The sequence below is a fragment of the Lepisosteus platostomus genome, chromosome 22, assembly GCF_059453375.1.
Source record: "Lepisosteus platostomus isolate fLepPlt1 chromosome 22, fLepPlt1.hap1, whole genome shotgun sequence".
Taxonomy (NCBI): domain Eukaryota; kingdom Metazoa; phylum Chordata; class Actinopteri; order Semionotiformes; family Lepisosteidae; genus Lepisosteus; species Lepisosteus platostomus.
The window spans coordinates 7,010,814-7,024,091 of record NC_142632.1 but is presented as its reverse complement, the minus strand read 5'-3'; the positions used below and the strand labels follow the sequence as shown (position 1 = coordinate 7,024,091).

Below are 13,278 nucleotides of genomic sequence, written 5' to 3'. Positions count from 1 at the left end.
CTAGCTTGAGATGCTTCTCCGGACCCCTAACTAAAAGCCAGCGAGAACCAGCAGCGGCGTCCACTCCTGTCGAACCGGGATCCTTCCACAGCCACGCAGCTCGTGGTGTCCTAACCCTCCCGTATCTGATTTTGGACCAAGCACATCAGGGGAGAGCGCGAACGCAGTCCCCCACTACCAGAAATTATGCAGTCGAGATTCCCACATTTGGGGAATTCGCAGGGGTCAGCACAGCCGGAGTGCAATGGTCGAGCCTCGCCCTGGGTGATCCTCCTTCTTGATCAAGGTATCTCCCCTGCCAGGTAAGTATGAGTTGTACAGGCCCCTGCAAGCGGGCCGCACCCACAGCACAAATCGCGCAGCCTAGGCCACCTCCTCGCCCCGCACGCCACCGCCTCCTGCTGGGCCCACTCTTTCACACACTCACATGCCACACTAACACTCAAAAGTGTGGGCAAAACGAGAAAACGAGCGCGCCGTTTCCTACACATCTGCAGTCGCCGTTGCGCATTCGCAGCATGTCCCGGGATGCAATTCGGCCTCATTTGCATAACTCCAGACCGGCAGATCGCCACGCAAGCTCGCGACGTGCGCCTGCCACACACCGAACAAACCTTTTCAGCAATTTCCAAAAAACAGGCCTGCTCGCCTGCCCACAAGGCTCCGTCTCATACCTGCTCTCCAGAGCCTGCTGCCTTCTCTGCTTTTCTCTCGGCACCGCTGCAGTGCACACAACTCCTGCAGCGGGAGGGGGGGAGAAAGTTCCCGCGCTCCGCCGCAGGGAAGGCTCGCTCCGTGCGCACACGTCCTTTCGATGCCAGTCCAACAAGTGCTCCGCATTAGCTGCGTCGGGGCTCCGGCGTGTCGCACCTCACCTCACCTCGCACTGCCCCCTCCTTGAATGTCTGCCGCTGGGCATGCCCCGCTCTCCTCCGCCTTATCTTATCGCGTGTGAGCACCGACAATGGCCACAATGCCGGGGAATGGCACCTGTAACGTGCTGAAATAAACACGCGAAAGCCCCGAAATGTTTCCAGAGTGCTGTGCACTGGAGGTTTTTGTCTTGTGAAGACTTGCCTGGTGCTCCTCCGTGCAGATTGTTTGTCCTCCTCCAGTGCGGGACGAGCCAACACAAGGGAGCGCATTCGCCAACATCCAGGCACGCAATGCGATTTGGAAAGCAGCTCCTTTCCAAAGAGTTGCACACGAACGATCCTTCAGTCCCGCTCGGGGGGCACGGAGCCCCCGCCACACACAGCTTCAAGTAGCGAGTCAAGCACCAAGGCTTTCGCTTATGGCCACACCACCCTGAAAACTCCCGATCTCGTCTGACCTCGGAAGCTAAGCAGGGTTGGGCCTGGTTAGTACTTGGATGGGAGACCGCCTGGGAATACCAGGTGCTGTAAGCTTTTGCTCTCCCGGCCAGCAGGGGTCGCCGTTGGTGCCGTAGGCTTTGGGAGGAAAACCTGCAGGATGGAAAGGTGATCTATAGCCTCATCTCTAGAGATGTTTTGTTGCTGTGGCATGTGTGTGACCCATATTCAAAAGAAAAAAACCGTGCGCACACGTCCTTTCGATGCCAGTCCAACAAGTGCTCCGCATTAGCTGCGTCGGGGCTCCAGCGTGTCGCACCTCACCTCACCTCGCACTGCCCCCTCCTTGAATGTCTGCCGCTGGGCATGCCCCGCTCTCCTCCGCCTTATCTTATCGCGTGTGAGCACCGACAATGGCCACAATGCCGGGGAATGGCACCTGTAAAGTGTTAATTGGGGCACAGGAACAGCCCGTCTCGTCTCGGGGGGGGCCGGCTTCAGAGACAATACAGCAAACACAGCGGGGCGGGGGAAGAAGACGACACCACACATGCGGGTACATTCAGCTCCGGCGGGAACGAGACATTTGTCGGTCTTTTCAAGTGCCGAGAGCCGAGCAATCCTTCACTTGTATCGTTTCTCCCCGGTGGCTAGATCTGGCCCTGCGACTCTCGACTGGGCTCACCCCCGGGGCAGCCCAGCAGGTGTGAGCCTGGCCGGCACCGGGATGGGAGATTCCCCCCCGGAAAAGCTCCGGTTGCTGCTGCTCCTGCAAGAGGTGTGACTGGGACCAGTAGGGAGCGCTCACCCTGCGGGCTGTGTGGCTCTCTTACGCCCCAGCCTCCTGATGGCGACACTCTGCTGCACAAACAGGCGCCGTCCTTCGGGGGAGGCGTCAAACCGAGGTCCCAACCCTCCTTGGCCATTAGGAAACCCCAGGGCGTCTCTCAAAAAGAGACGCCGGGGGTGTCCCTCTGGTGTAAGTGCTCCCCTTTACCCATCAGTCGGGGTCTCCTCCTAATCCCCGTCTCACCTGTAACAATCAATGACGAGGCCCCCCTGTCCGTGAGATTTAGTACTCGCGCAAGAGACCGGGGGCAGAGCGCAAACGCGGTCCCCCGCCCCCCACAAAGTGCGCGGTCCGGATTCCCTCTCGGGGCCCTGCAACACAGCGGAAGGGCAGCGAGAAGGAGCCTCTTGCTCTGACGCCGCAAGGCCACAAGAGGGCGGAGGCGCCGCGCGCCCGGCCGACGTGTTGGACCGGTGCGCTTTACGTGCTGAAATAAACACGCGAAAGCCCCGAAATGTTTCCAGAGTGCTGTGCACTGGAGGTTTTTGTCTTGTGAAGACTTGCCTGGTGCTCCTCCGTGCAGATTGTTTGTCCTCCTCCAGTGCGGGACGAGCCAACACAAGGGAGCGCATTCGCCAACATCCAGGCACGCAATGCGATTTGGAAAGCAGCTCCTTTCCAAAGAGTTGCACACGAACGATCCTTCAGTCCCGCTCGGGGGGCACGGAGCCCCCGCCACACACAGCTTCAAGTAGCGAGTCAAGCACCAAGGCTTTCGCTTATGGCCACACCACCCTGAACACGCCCGATCTCGTCTGATCTTGGAAGCTAAGCAGGGTTGGGCCTGGTTAGTACTTGGATGGGAGACTGCCTGGGAATACCAGGTGCTGTAAGCTTTTGCTCTCCCGGCCAGCAGGGGTCGCCGTTGGTGCCGTAGGCTTTGGGAGGAAAACCTGCAGGATGGAAAGGTGATCTATAGCCTCATCTCTAGAGATGTTTTGTTGCTGTGGCATGTGTGTGACCCATATTAAAAAAAAAAACCAGTCTGTTAAACGAATATCGAAGCTGCCTCTAAATCTGCAAATGAAGATGAGTCGATAAACCACTCGTTTTTCGTATAACTAGACATATATTCATTTGTTACCGATTTCATTCATTGAGCACGGATACAATAGAGGTACAGCCATTCACTGTTTGACATGTCTGCACTGGGACAGAACCGAGCAATCAGAAAACGGGTGAAACTGTCTTTAGACTCAGCATACAGTACCGAGGCCCCCCATGACCAAATAAAGGCTAACCTCGATAATCAGCCTAAAGAACGCAGACTACAGCAAAACGACTGACTTTGAAAAGGGAATGAACGTCCGGAAGGAGTAGTGGAACTAGCTTGAGATGCTTCTCCGGACCCCTAACTAAAAGCCAGCGAGAACCAGCAGCGGCGTCCACTCCTGTCGAACCGGGATCCTTCCGCAGCCACGCAGCTCGTGGTGTCCTAACGCAGTCCCCCACTACCAGAAATTATGCAGTCGAGATTCCCACATTTGGGGAATTCGCAGGGGTCAGCACAGCCGGAGTGCAATGGCCGAGCCTCGCCCTGGGTGAACTGATTTCGATTTTTCGATTTTTAAGAACTTTATTTTCTTTTCACAATAAAATACAGGACATCACAAATCAGAAAGCTTTACATTAATATACATACTTAAAACAGTATATATGATCACATCTCATTACATTTTGACACGGCAACAGTTACATAGTAACAATTTCTTTTTTTCTGGTGCAAATCACATTCTTTACTTAAACATGATAATGTTTTTCACAGTCTCTTGAGATATTGACCTATGCTCTCTATTTCCCACAGATTTTCTGCTTCCTCCCTCCCTTCTCTCCACAGATCTCTGAGGTAATAGTTCTCTCGGGTGATGAACAGGGCCAGGCTACCTGCTGCCTTGACTGGGACCTCGATGCCTTTGAACAGCCCCATGTTCCTCAGTCTCCACAGGGCGTCTTTCCCACTGTTCACCACGGCCCAGATCCTGTCAAACACGTCAGGAGGAAGTTTGACAGGAGAGATGCCGTATATGACGAAAGCAGCGGTCAGGGTAAATTGGGGCGAGAGAGCCTGCAACCAATCTTCAAACTGTGCCCAGAAGGCCTTAGCAAAAAAACAGGACCACAGGAGATGGGTCACAGTCTCCTCCTCGCCGCAGTCCACCCTAACGCAGCGAGGGCTGGGGGTGAGGCCCCTACGGTACAAGAAAGTTCGTACCGGTAAGCACTGGTGGACGACACTCCAGGCTAAATCTCTGTGAATGTTGCACAGAAACTTAGAGGATGTGTGTTTCCACACCTTCCTTGTTTGGGCTGATGTTAAAATGCCCACAGGCGTCTGCCTATTATTCTGGGGTGCAACGAAATCTTCCAGTTTTTGGACGCTGACATCTCGGAGGGGAATATGGCCAATTGGGTGAGATCTTAGAAAACTTTTAACTGTCCCATAAATTGCAGGGCATGTGTCAGAGAGTGGGACATCCAGCTTGGGTCTGACACCCCACACTCTGAACACCTCCCTACCTACCCAGAGCCTGGAAAAATAAGTCCAGGTACGCGCTGCAGGTGCTGTTGCAAAGCCTCTCAGCACAGAGGCCAGGAAAATGCACAGCAGCTTCGTAGCAATATCTGGGACAGACTTCCCCCCTGAGGGTAGCGGCCTGTACATTATTTCCCTTCTGAGTCTTTCCTGCTTCCCACCCCATAGAAATTGAAACATCAATCTCCTCAGCACCGCCGCAACACGGTGTGGGATTGGGAAGGTAGAAGCCAGAAAAATCAAGACAGGCAAGAGCTCGGCTTTGATGACCAGCAGCTTCCCTGTCATGGTGAGGTCTCGGTCCTTCCATTGCATCAGTTTTTTGTTTAAGATTGGCAATTTGTTCTGCCAATTTACTGTTCCCATCTCTTCTCCAAAATACACCCCCAGGACCTTAATTCTCTTCTCTTGCAGCCTGAGATCATGTCCTTCTTTTGGCTCCCTCCAGTTCTGATAAAAAATCTCACTCTTAGATTTGTTAATTTTTGCAGAGGAAGCCAAGTAGAACTGATCACAGCACTGCAGAGCTCTGCTAATTGAGGCATTGTCAGAGAGGAGCAGGGTGACGTCATCCATGTATAGAGATGTCTTTACCTCTCCTCCCCCACTTCCAGGCACTGGTATCCCATTAATGGCCTGATCCTGGCGCAAGGCACAGGCTAAGGGCTCCATAGCCAAAACGAATAACAAGGGGGATAATGGGCAGCCCTGCCTCACCCCTGAACAGACTTCAAAGGGGCGTGATCTATTGCCATTAACCATGACTCTGCTGTTGCTACCTGTGTACAGCAGGTTAATCCACTTTCTCATGATGGGGCCAAACTTCATGTGCTCAAGTACCGATGTTAAGTACTGCCGGTTTAGGCGGTCAAAGGCCTTTTCTAGGTCTACACCTAAAATGCACAGAGGGAGGGAGCGATCCTCTGAGTACAGACAGACATCCCTCAACAAGGCCAGGTTGTCGCTCATCAGGCGTCCTGCTATCCCACAAGTCTGTTCTTTCCCTACCAGTGAGGCCACTACATTTTGTAGGCGCAGGAAAAGGGCTTTGGACAGGATCTTAGTGTCCACGCCTAACAGGCTGAGGGGTCTCCAGTTCTTTATGTCATTCTTTGCTCCTTTCTTAAACAAGAGAGAGATAGTGCCTTCTCTTAAGGAGTCAGGCAGCAATTCTGTCTTATAGCTTTCCTCGAATAGGAGCAGTAGCGGATCCTGAAGCAGATCCCAAAAGGTGCAATAAAATTCTTTAGGGAGCCCGTCAGCACCCGGAGTTTTCCCCTGCTGTAAGCTCTCCATAGCCTGTCTCAGCTCTTCTACTGTCAAATCCCTCTCAAGTACTTCCCTATCTTCTTCACTCAAAACGTTTTCTAGCTTTGAGGTAAAAAAATGAATTTCTTCATCCTTTACCTCTGTAGAGCTGTACAGTCTTGAGTAGAAGGCCTCGGTGCAGGAGAGGATAGCACTCGGCCCTGTTCTCTCTCGTCCCTCCTCATCAACTACACTTTCCATGACAGACTTGGAGCCTACCACTTTCCTGAAAAAGAGGCGAGTACACTTCTCATTTTCTTCCAAGAACTGCACTCTGCTTCTTAACAGCACTCCTCGACTACTTTCTTCGGCTATGCTCCGGATGTCCCTTTTTAAAAGGGTGATATCCTCGAGCACATCGAAGCCACTGTGCAGCATCGTGTAGAGACGCTGCAGCTGCCTCTGTTTCCTGGCTAGCACTCCTCTCCGTCTGGCAGCAGCCTTCCTTCCCTCAGCCATGAAAAAGGCCTTAGTCCTCACCTTCACCTCCTCCCACCACTCTCCTACTGACCCGTACAGACACTGCAAGGACAACCACTGTGATAGTTTCTCCTTGTAGCGGGATACTACCCCCTCATTCTCTAGCAGCTTTGTGTTGAGTTTCCAGAGGCCTGTTCCAAAGACAGTCCCGCCCTGGAGTTCCACTCTACACCCTAAAGCCTGATGATCTGAGAAGAAGACAGGCTGAAGAGTGACCCCAACAACTTTCACTCTCTCTGAGACAAAGCAATAGTCAATTCTGGAGCTGCTATTCCTCCCTGACCATGTATATCCTGCTGTTGTGGGATATATACATCTATATGTGTCTGAGAGTTTAAAGTCTTGAACTAAGTTTTGCAGGGCCAGTGAGCTGGAATCCAATTTTATCGGAGAGCTAGACTGCCTGTCTGTGTGCTCTAAGATACAATTAAAATCCCCTCCCACTATCACGTCTGTGCTACATAACAATAGGGGAGAGAGTGCCTTGAGTAGCTCCACCCTTCCTCCCACGTCAGTAGGACAATACACATTGATTAGCCGCAGGTTAACGGTCCCCCATTCCACATCCACACACAGCAACCTGCCATCTATGACCCTCTGAATACTTTTCAATTTGAAAGCCCATCCTTTGAAAAGAATGGCCACGCCAGAGGCTCTGTTGTTATTGTCCCCTGACCAAACAGAAGGCCCTTTATCCCACCTATCTTCAAAGCTTTTATACCTCTCTTGATATGCTAAAGCACACTCCTGCAACATCAACACATCTCCCTCTCTCTGCTGGAGGTAATCAAAGACAGACTGGCATTTAACTCTGTCATTGATACCTCTGGTGTTAAGAGAAATTATGTTTAGAGCCATATTACATAAGAAAGTGGAACCAGTCTTTACAAAACACATTTCTCTTCTGTCTCACCTGTTACCTTCTTCTTTTTCTTTTTCTTCTTACCAATTTCCTGCCAGCCATCCTCTGAATGAGCCTTCATCAGGGTGGCAGCAGTAAAAGCATTCACGGAGTCCATTTCAAGGAAGGGGGTAGAGGGAGGGGTGGAGGGGTTCCAGCTGTCCCCATCGCCATGCTCTCCTTCCTCCTCGCTCGGGGAGAAAACAGAGTCATTTTTCCTTTTCCTCAAGTCCAGCTCCTGGGAGCACTGAGGGGAAAGGGGTGCAGCCGATGCACCAGTCTCCTCTTCCCCCTCACCCACCAGCTGCTGCAGATCCTCCGTGATGGACTGGATGGAGGAGAGGAGGGCATCTGTAGCACTTGCAGAGTCTAAGAAAAGCAGCTCCGCTGAATCCTGGGTATCGTCGCTGGACCCGCTCCACCGGGGGGCCCCACACTGGCCCTCGTTCTGAGGAGCAGGAGTGGGGGAGGGGTCCTCGCTGTTCTCTGGGGTTTTCAAACCCTCGTGCTTGTCTGGTGCAGTCTGCGGTTGTGGGAGCGTAGTGGATTTCTCTTCCACCGGCCCCGGAGCCACAGCAGGACTGATCCTGGCTGGAGGCTGAGACTCTTTGTCCAACAAGGGTTCTTTGTTTGACTTGTTGTTTGCTTTGGCTTTTCGGGCCGGTTTGGCTGAAACAAGCACTGCCTCATCCTTTCTCATTTTGAGTTTATTGGCGTAGGCGTGAGGGCAGTTCTTAAAAATGTGTCCTTCCGAGCCACATAAATTGCACTTTGGCAGCATTGAACAGTCAGAGGCTAAATGTCCCTGTTTGCCACAGGTCTTGCAGCATTTCACAGTGCAGGACGATGCCAGGTGTCCCACAGCACCACAGCGCCGACACACCTTTGGTTGTCCCACATAAAAAACATAGCCATTGCAGGCGCCCAGCCGGATTGTAGAGGGCAGGTGCCTTAAGCCTCCATTTACATTGTCCGGTAGCAAGCGACCCTCGAATTTCCTTACTCCTGTTTTTATACCGTCAACATCTCTAACCTCAGTTCTATGGTGGACGGTGCAGTACTGCTTAAGCCAGGTGTGAATGTCCTCCGTCTTTGCCATTTCCGAGAACATAACAACATGCACCGTTTTCCTCTCTCTCTGTGTCAGAGGCTGCAAGTTGATCTTCTCAAGAGCAGGAACTTTCCCTCTTTTTGCCTCAAACACATCCACACATTGTTCAAACAGAGAATAGGTAGCAAAAACAACCTCAAATGCTTTCTGACCTGGGAGAGCGAAGATGAAATCCAAGTGCCGAGGTTCAAAGCCAAGTTCCTTCTGTAACACTTTTCTGCTGAACTGCATACGATCCATGAAGAGGTCATCCAAAAGCTCAAAACTTACAGCATTCTTGCGGGATCCAAAGGTTGCCATCTCAAACTGCAAAACAAACACTGCTTCCACAAAACAAGAAAACAATCCAACTACTCCAGGCTGATCAAGGTATCTCCCCTGCCAGGTAAGCTGAGAGCCGCAGGCGATGAGCCCGGAGCCGAATGGGCCCCACTGGCTCGTTTGTAAGGCCAGGTGCATTGCCAACCACGACTGGCAGGGCAGAGGACTTGAGGGCGGCCTGGGCTCCTGCAGCTGTCCAGCCACGCACTCTGGTTTCTCTTCATGTCGTACAAATCTTTTGTCTTTTACTAAAGATTTCCATGGAGAGGAGCATGAATGAGTTCCATACAATTTTTGTGCTTCCCTGCCTTCGGGTGGGGCGCAGCTGGGCTGGTCAAAGAGAGAAAACAAAACCGCTCACAATCGCTCTTATTACGGCGACTGTGGCCGTCTGCTCTGCGAGTCCTCGGTCTCCGCCTGTCTGATTGGCGCTCTTTTCTTTGGGGGGCGGGAAGTGTCCGGCCGCAAATATGAAGCGTTACAGCAACGACATGCCATCAGACGATTGATAACGATTTCCATAGGATCCCTGCGGTTGCCTGGCAACCGTCAGCTTTGCGCAGTGGCAGTATCGTAGCCTGTGAGGTTTAGCCGAGGCGCGATTATTGCTAGTTGAAAACTTTTCCCAATCCCCCGCTTCCGCCGGTTTGCAATACAATCGGCGAAAGCAATTTTTGACAGTCTCGTCAGAGACTGAGCAAGGTGTTTAAAGACAGATTTGGTCATGGTGACATCATGGTAGAAAGAAACGAGCTTGTTACGTCTCAACAGAAACGCTCTTTAGCTCTTTCAGCGTTATGCAGAGAACAGCGTCTGTCGAGATCACTTTTGAGTCAGCGCGAAACGCCGTGTGCTGTCAGTTTGATTTCATATTGCTCGTAGCGGCGCCCGGCTTTTGTCTGTCAAACGTTAGGTTGCGCTTCTTCATGCTGCATCGTCGGCATGAGTGGAGCTTTTTAAACGTCTGTACTTACTGCGCCCCATAAGAAATTGTTTGTCCCCGTTCAAAAGAGATTGTGCGATGTCCTGCAGCGTTCGCAAAGCAAACCTTTGACAGTTTGAAAAGAGGAATTTATTCTGCTTCCTGTGCGTGCAGTAGTTACAAAGTTGAACGTATTTACACGATCTGCTGCAGTTTTCAGTGGGCGGGCTTTGTCAGATGGCTTGGAAAAACGCACTGTGTTTCGGCTCGGGAAACATCATGAGCAGTGTCCTGCATGTTTTCTGTGTATAGCTGTCTTTTAACGCATACAGAATTCATTCGAAATCATTGTAAGATTCTCCCTCAGTTCCGTTGTGCAGTGCTTTACCTCTTTCAAAAGGCTTCACTTTCCTAGTCACATTCCAAGGCTCATCGAACCCGGGCTGTTTCCTCCAGCGGTATAGTATTGCAGTGAGACAGCACGATGCCTGCAAGACTATGTCACGCTAAACGCCACAGATTGTGTTTGTCCGTTCGTGTCAGTCGTCCCGCAGCCACGGGAAGTGGGACACAAACATGCTGCAATGCTTTCAGGACGTTAGGATTTGTTTGTGCAACATCCGAGAAGAGTACTTGTGGCTTGAATGTGAACTGTACGTGCCCGCCCCCTTTCCTCTGTAGTGCATGAGTTCCTCCCGGCGTGCCCTTCGTCATTGTTCTGTCATCTTGTATTTAAAGGGTTGTATTTCTGCTGCTGAAAATAAGCAACGGTTTTCTCACAACGCCCTTTGTTCCCGACGGAGCCCTTGTCTGTCATGAAATTCTTTAAAACCTCAAGCTAGAAGAAGAAGACGACAAATATGAAGCGTTACAGCAACGACATGCCATGAGTCGATTGATAACGATTTCCATAGGATCCCCGCGGTTGCCTGGCAACCGTCAGCTTTGCGCATTGGCAGTATCGTAGCCTGTGAGGTTTAGCCGAGGCGCGAGTATTTCTAGTTGAAAACTTTTCCCAATACCCCGCTTCCGCCGGTTTGCAATACAATCGGCGAAAGCATTTTTTGACAGTCTCGTCAGAGCGTGACATAGTCTTGCAGGCATCGTGCTGTCTAACTGCAATACTATACCGCTGGAGGAAACAGCCCGGGTTCAATGAGCCTTGGAATGTGACTAGGAAAGTGAAGCCTTTTGAAAGAGGTAATGTCGACGCTTTTTTAACAGAGCACCAAAAAAGCGTCTTTTTTGAAGGCCCGGGCACTGAGCATTGTTGGTTCAGTGGTAGAATCCTCACTTCCCACACGGGAGGCTCTGGTTCGATTCCCAGCCAAAGCAGTGGCTTTTGCAGCGAGCGGCTCCATCACTTGCATCCCCTTGCAACTCGCAACTGAAAACCCACTGAAGCAAAGCAGGTGTTAGCCAGGTCAGTACCCGGATGAGGGTGAGCTACAGGGAAAAACAAAGTTTCCAGCTGGAAGCGGTGTTAATGGTGCCGGTGGGGGGGCGCTCACCCTGAGGTCTGTGCGGGTCCCAATTCCCCAGCATAGTGACGGAGACGCTGTGTTGTAAAAGGGCGCTGTCTCTTGGGTGAGATGTAAAACCGAGGTCACAGCGCTCTGTGGTCATTAAAAATGACCACAAAAACCTTTGATGGTAATTGATGGTCTTCAATAATGCTTCTCCTTTAGGTACATTTTAAATCAGCTGAAAAATGCTGTGAAATGGGGGGTCACTTCACGCCAGTGTAGGATTTGGGTTACAAGAACCATGAAACTGCACGAGAAAGCCCGTACACTGAATTACACGGCTTTCTATTCAAAGGAGGGCAAAAGAAATTCCCTGAGTTCGATTTTTTGCAGCACAGAGAGGATTGCTGTCATGAGGCTGGTTAGCCAACTGGTTAGCTCAGTTGGTTAGAGCGTGGTGCTAATAATGCCAAGGTCGTGGGTTCAATCCCCGTACGGGCCAGGTCCTTTTCTCCTCTCTTACAAAAGCTGTTAGGTTCCTTTCTGTGGTGAGATGGGTTGTCATGCAACGCTGCCACATAGTGCCGACAGACAATTAAATGACAAAAATGAAGAGAGTTAAAGCAGCTGGAAAGGTTTTCTTACAACTTTTGAGCTGACACAGTTTTGGAAAATGTTTTCTTCACGCTGCACTGTACCACATAGGCAGCCAAGAGTCTCCAAAACAAAACAGAATTGACAGTCATATAATGTCCATTAACCCCGGTATTAAACACAGCATCATGTCTGCCATCATAACAAATATGAGTCCAATATTTTAGAATATAGTCAGAATGTCTTCTAACCTTAATTTATGTAATTTATTGGTACATGCCCAGGGCAGTAAGTAGTCTGAGGATTTATTTCCAGACGGCATAGAGCAGTGAAGCAGTGAAGTAGTGCAACACACTGGATCATTATATTATTAGAATCTATTCTACTTAAATTATTACATTATACACAACTTGAGTATTCATTTCGATTTCAAAGAAAAAAAAAACATTACCTTCCAAAGCATCATAAAATTGTCCCTTCCTCCAGACTCTACTTCTCTCTTGTAGTAGTACAGCAGACCTTTCCAGGTGAGCAGATCACAGAGTCCGAAATGAGCTTCCTCCATCAAGCAAAGTACCTGAACATGACTCTGTCATCATAAAAGCGCCCCTGTAATAAAGAAATTAAACCCGAAATCAAGAGGGCAGTTGCCTACTGAAGTTAAAGAAGTCATCAATTTTAACCTAGCAACACATTAAAGGCTGCATCTATACAAGTACGATTCTAGAAATGCTCACCAGATTACGTTTTAAGAAAGAACTGCGCCTCAGGTTCCGCCGAGGTCTTAACTCGGATGGCAGGATTCAGAGTCTGGAGTGTGGAATGATGGCGCACGGAGGATCCACATACTGTGGATCCCTCAGTGATCTTCTGCGTGTTCAAACCGCCAGCGTGTGACTCCCCTGTCCCCCTGACCTCATTGCTCTGCTCTCGCCTCTGTGCAGCTGAGCCCGACTCATGGTAAAGTGGAAAAAAATATGCCCTCAATGTGAGATTTACTCTGGAGTGAGGATAGTTGTTACCTTCTTATCGTTGAAACGGATGTATGTGATGTGGCGACTAGGTTCTTCTCCGTTAGCAGGCTTAAGGTTAAAGAAAAAAACATTGCTGACTTCTTTTTTTTTTGCCAGCCGCGAGCACTGATTAGCGATGTTTGTATTTCATGTTTTGCAAGTTGCATCCATTTTAAGAAAAACAAGTCGTTTAAGACAGGAAATGAATACTTGCATTTAATTAAGTCTAGACGTATGCGGTTGTCCATAATGACCAGTTCTGTTCGAGAACACAGAACAAAAAAAGGCACCGCTGGGATTCGGACCCAGGATTTCCTGTTTACTAGACAGGAGCTTTAACCAACTAAGCCACGGCGCCCCAGGAGTGCTGTCCTTTTGCAGCCACTTGGACACACCACTCAGACACATCTGCATTCGGTGTGTGCTCCGCCTGCTTGCTGAGCAAGTTGCCACCTTTACATACAAT

General features: G+C 50.5%; 6 non-coding genes across 6 annotated transcripts; 5 read left to right on the top strand and 1 right to left on the bottom strand.

Moving 5' to 3' along the window:
* Positions 1–146: 146 nt before the first annotated feature.
* On the bottom strand, positions 147–310 carry LOC148643295 (U1 spliceosomal RNA). The gene has a single exon (XR_015929333.1). It is a non-coding gene; the product is annotated as a U1 spliceosomal RNA (small nuclear RNA).
* Positions 311–1,290: 980 nt separating this feature from the next.
* LOC148643294 (5S ribosomal RNA) lies at positions 1,291–1,409 on the top strand. Its single transcript, XR_015929153.1, has one exon. It is a non-coding gene; the product is annotated as a 5S ribosomal RNA (ribosomal RNA).
* Positions 1,410–2,880: 1,471 nt separating this feature from the next.
* On the top strand, positions 2,881–2,999 carry LOC148643293 (5S ribosomal RNA). Its single transcript, XR_015929166.1, has one exon. It is a non-coding gene; the product is annotated as a 5S ribosomal RNA (ribosomal RNA).
* A 6,022-nt stretch (positions 3,000–9,021) lies between these two features.
* On the top strand, positions 9,022–9,138 carry LOC148643292 (U5 spliceosomal RNA). Its single transcript, XR_015929315.1, has one exon. It is a non-coding gene; the product is annotated as a U5 spliceosomal RNA (small nuclear RNA).
* A 230-nt stretch (positions 9,139–9,368) lies between these two features.
* On the top strand, positions 9,369–9,510 carry LOC148643291 (U4 spliceosomal RNA). The gene has a single exon (XR_015929414.1). It is a non-coding gene; the product is annotated as a U4 spliceosomal RNA (small nuclear RNA).
* A 1,170-nt stretch (positions 9,511–10,680) lies between these two features.
* LOC148643290 (U4 spliceosomal RNA) lies at positions 10,681–10,822 on the top strand. Its single transcript, XR_015929499.1, has one exon. It is a non-coding gene; the product is annotated as a U4 spliceosomal RNA (small nuclear RNA).
* The last annotated feature ends 2,456 nt before the right edge of the window (positions 10,823–13,278 follow it).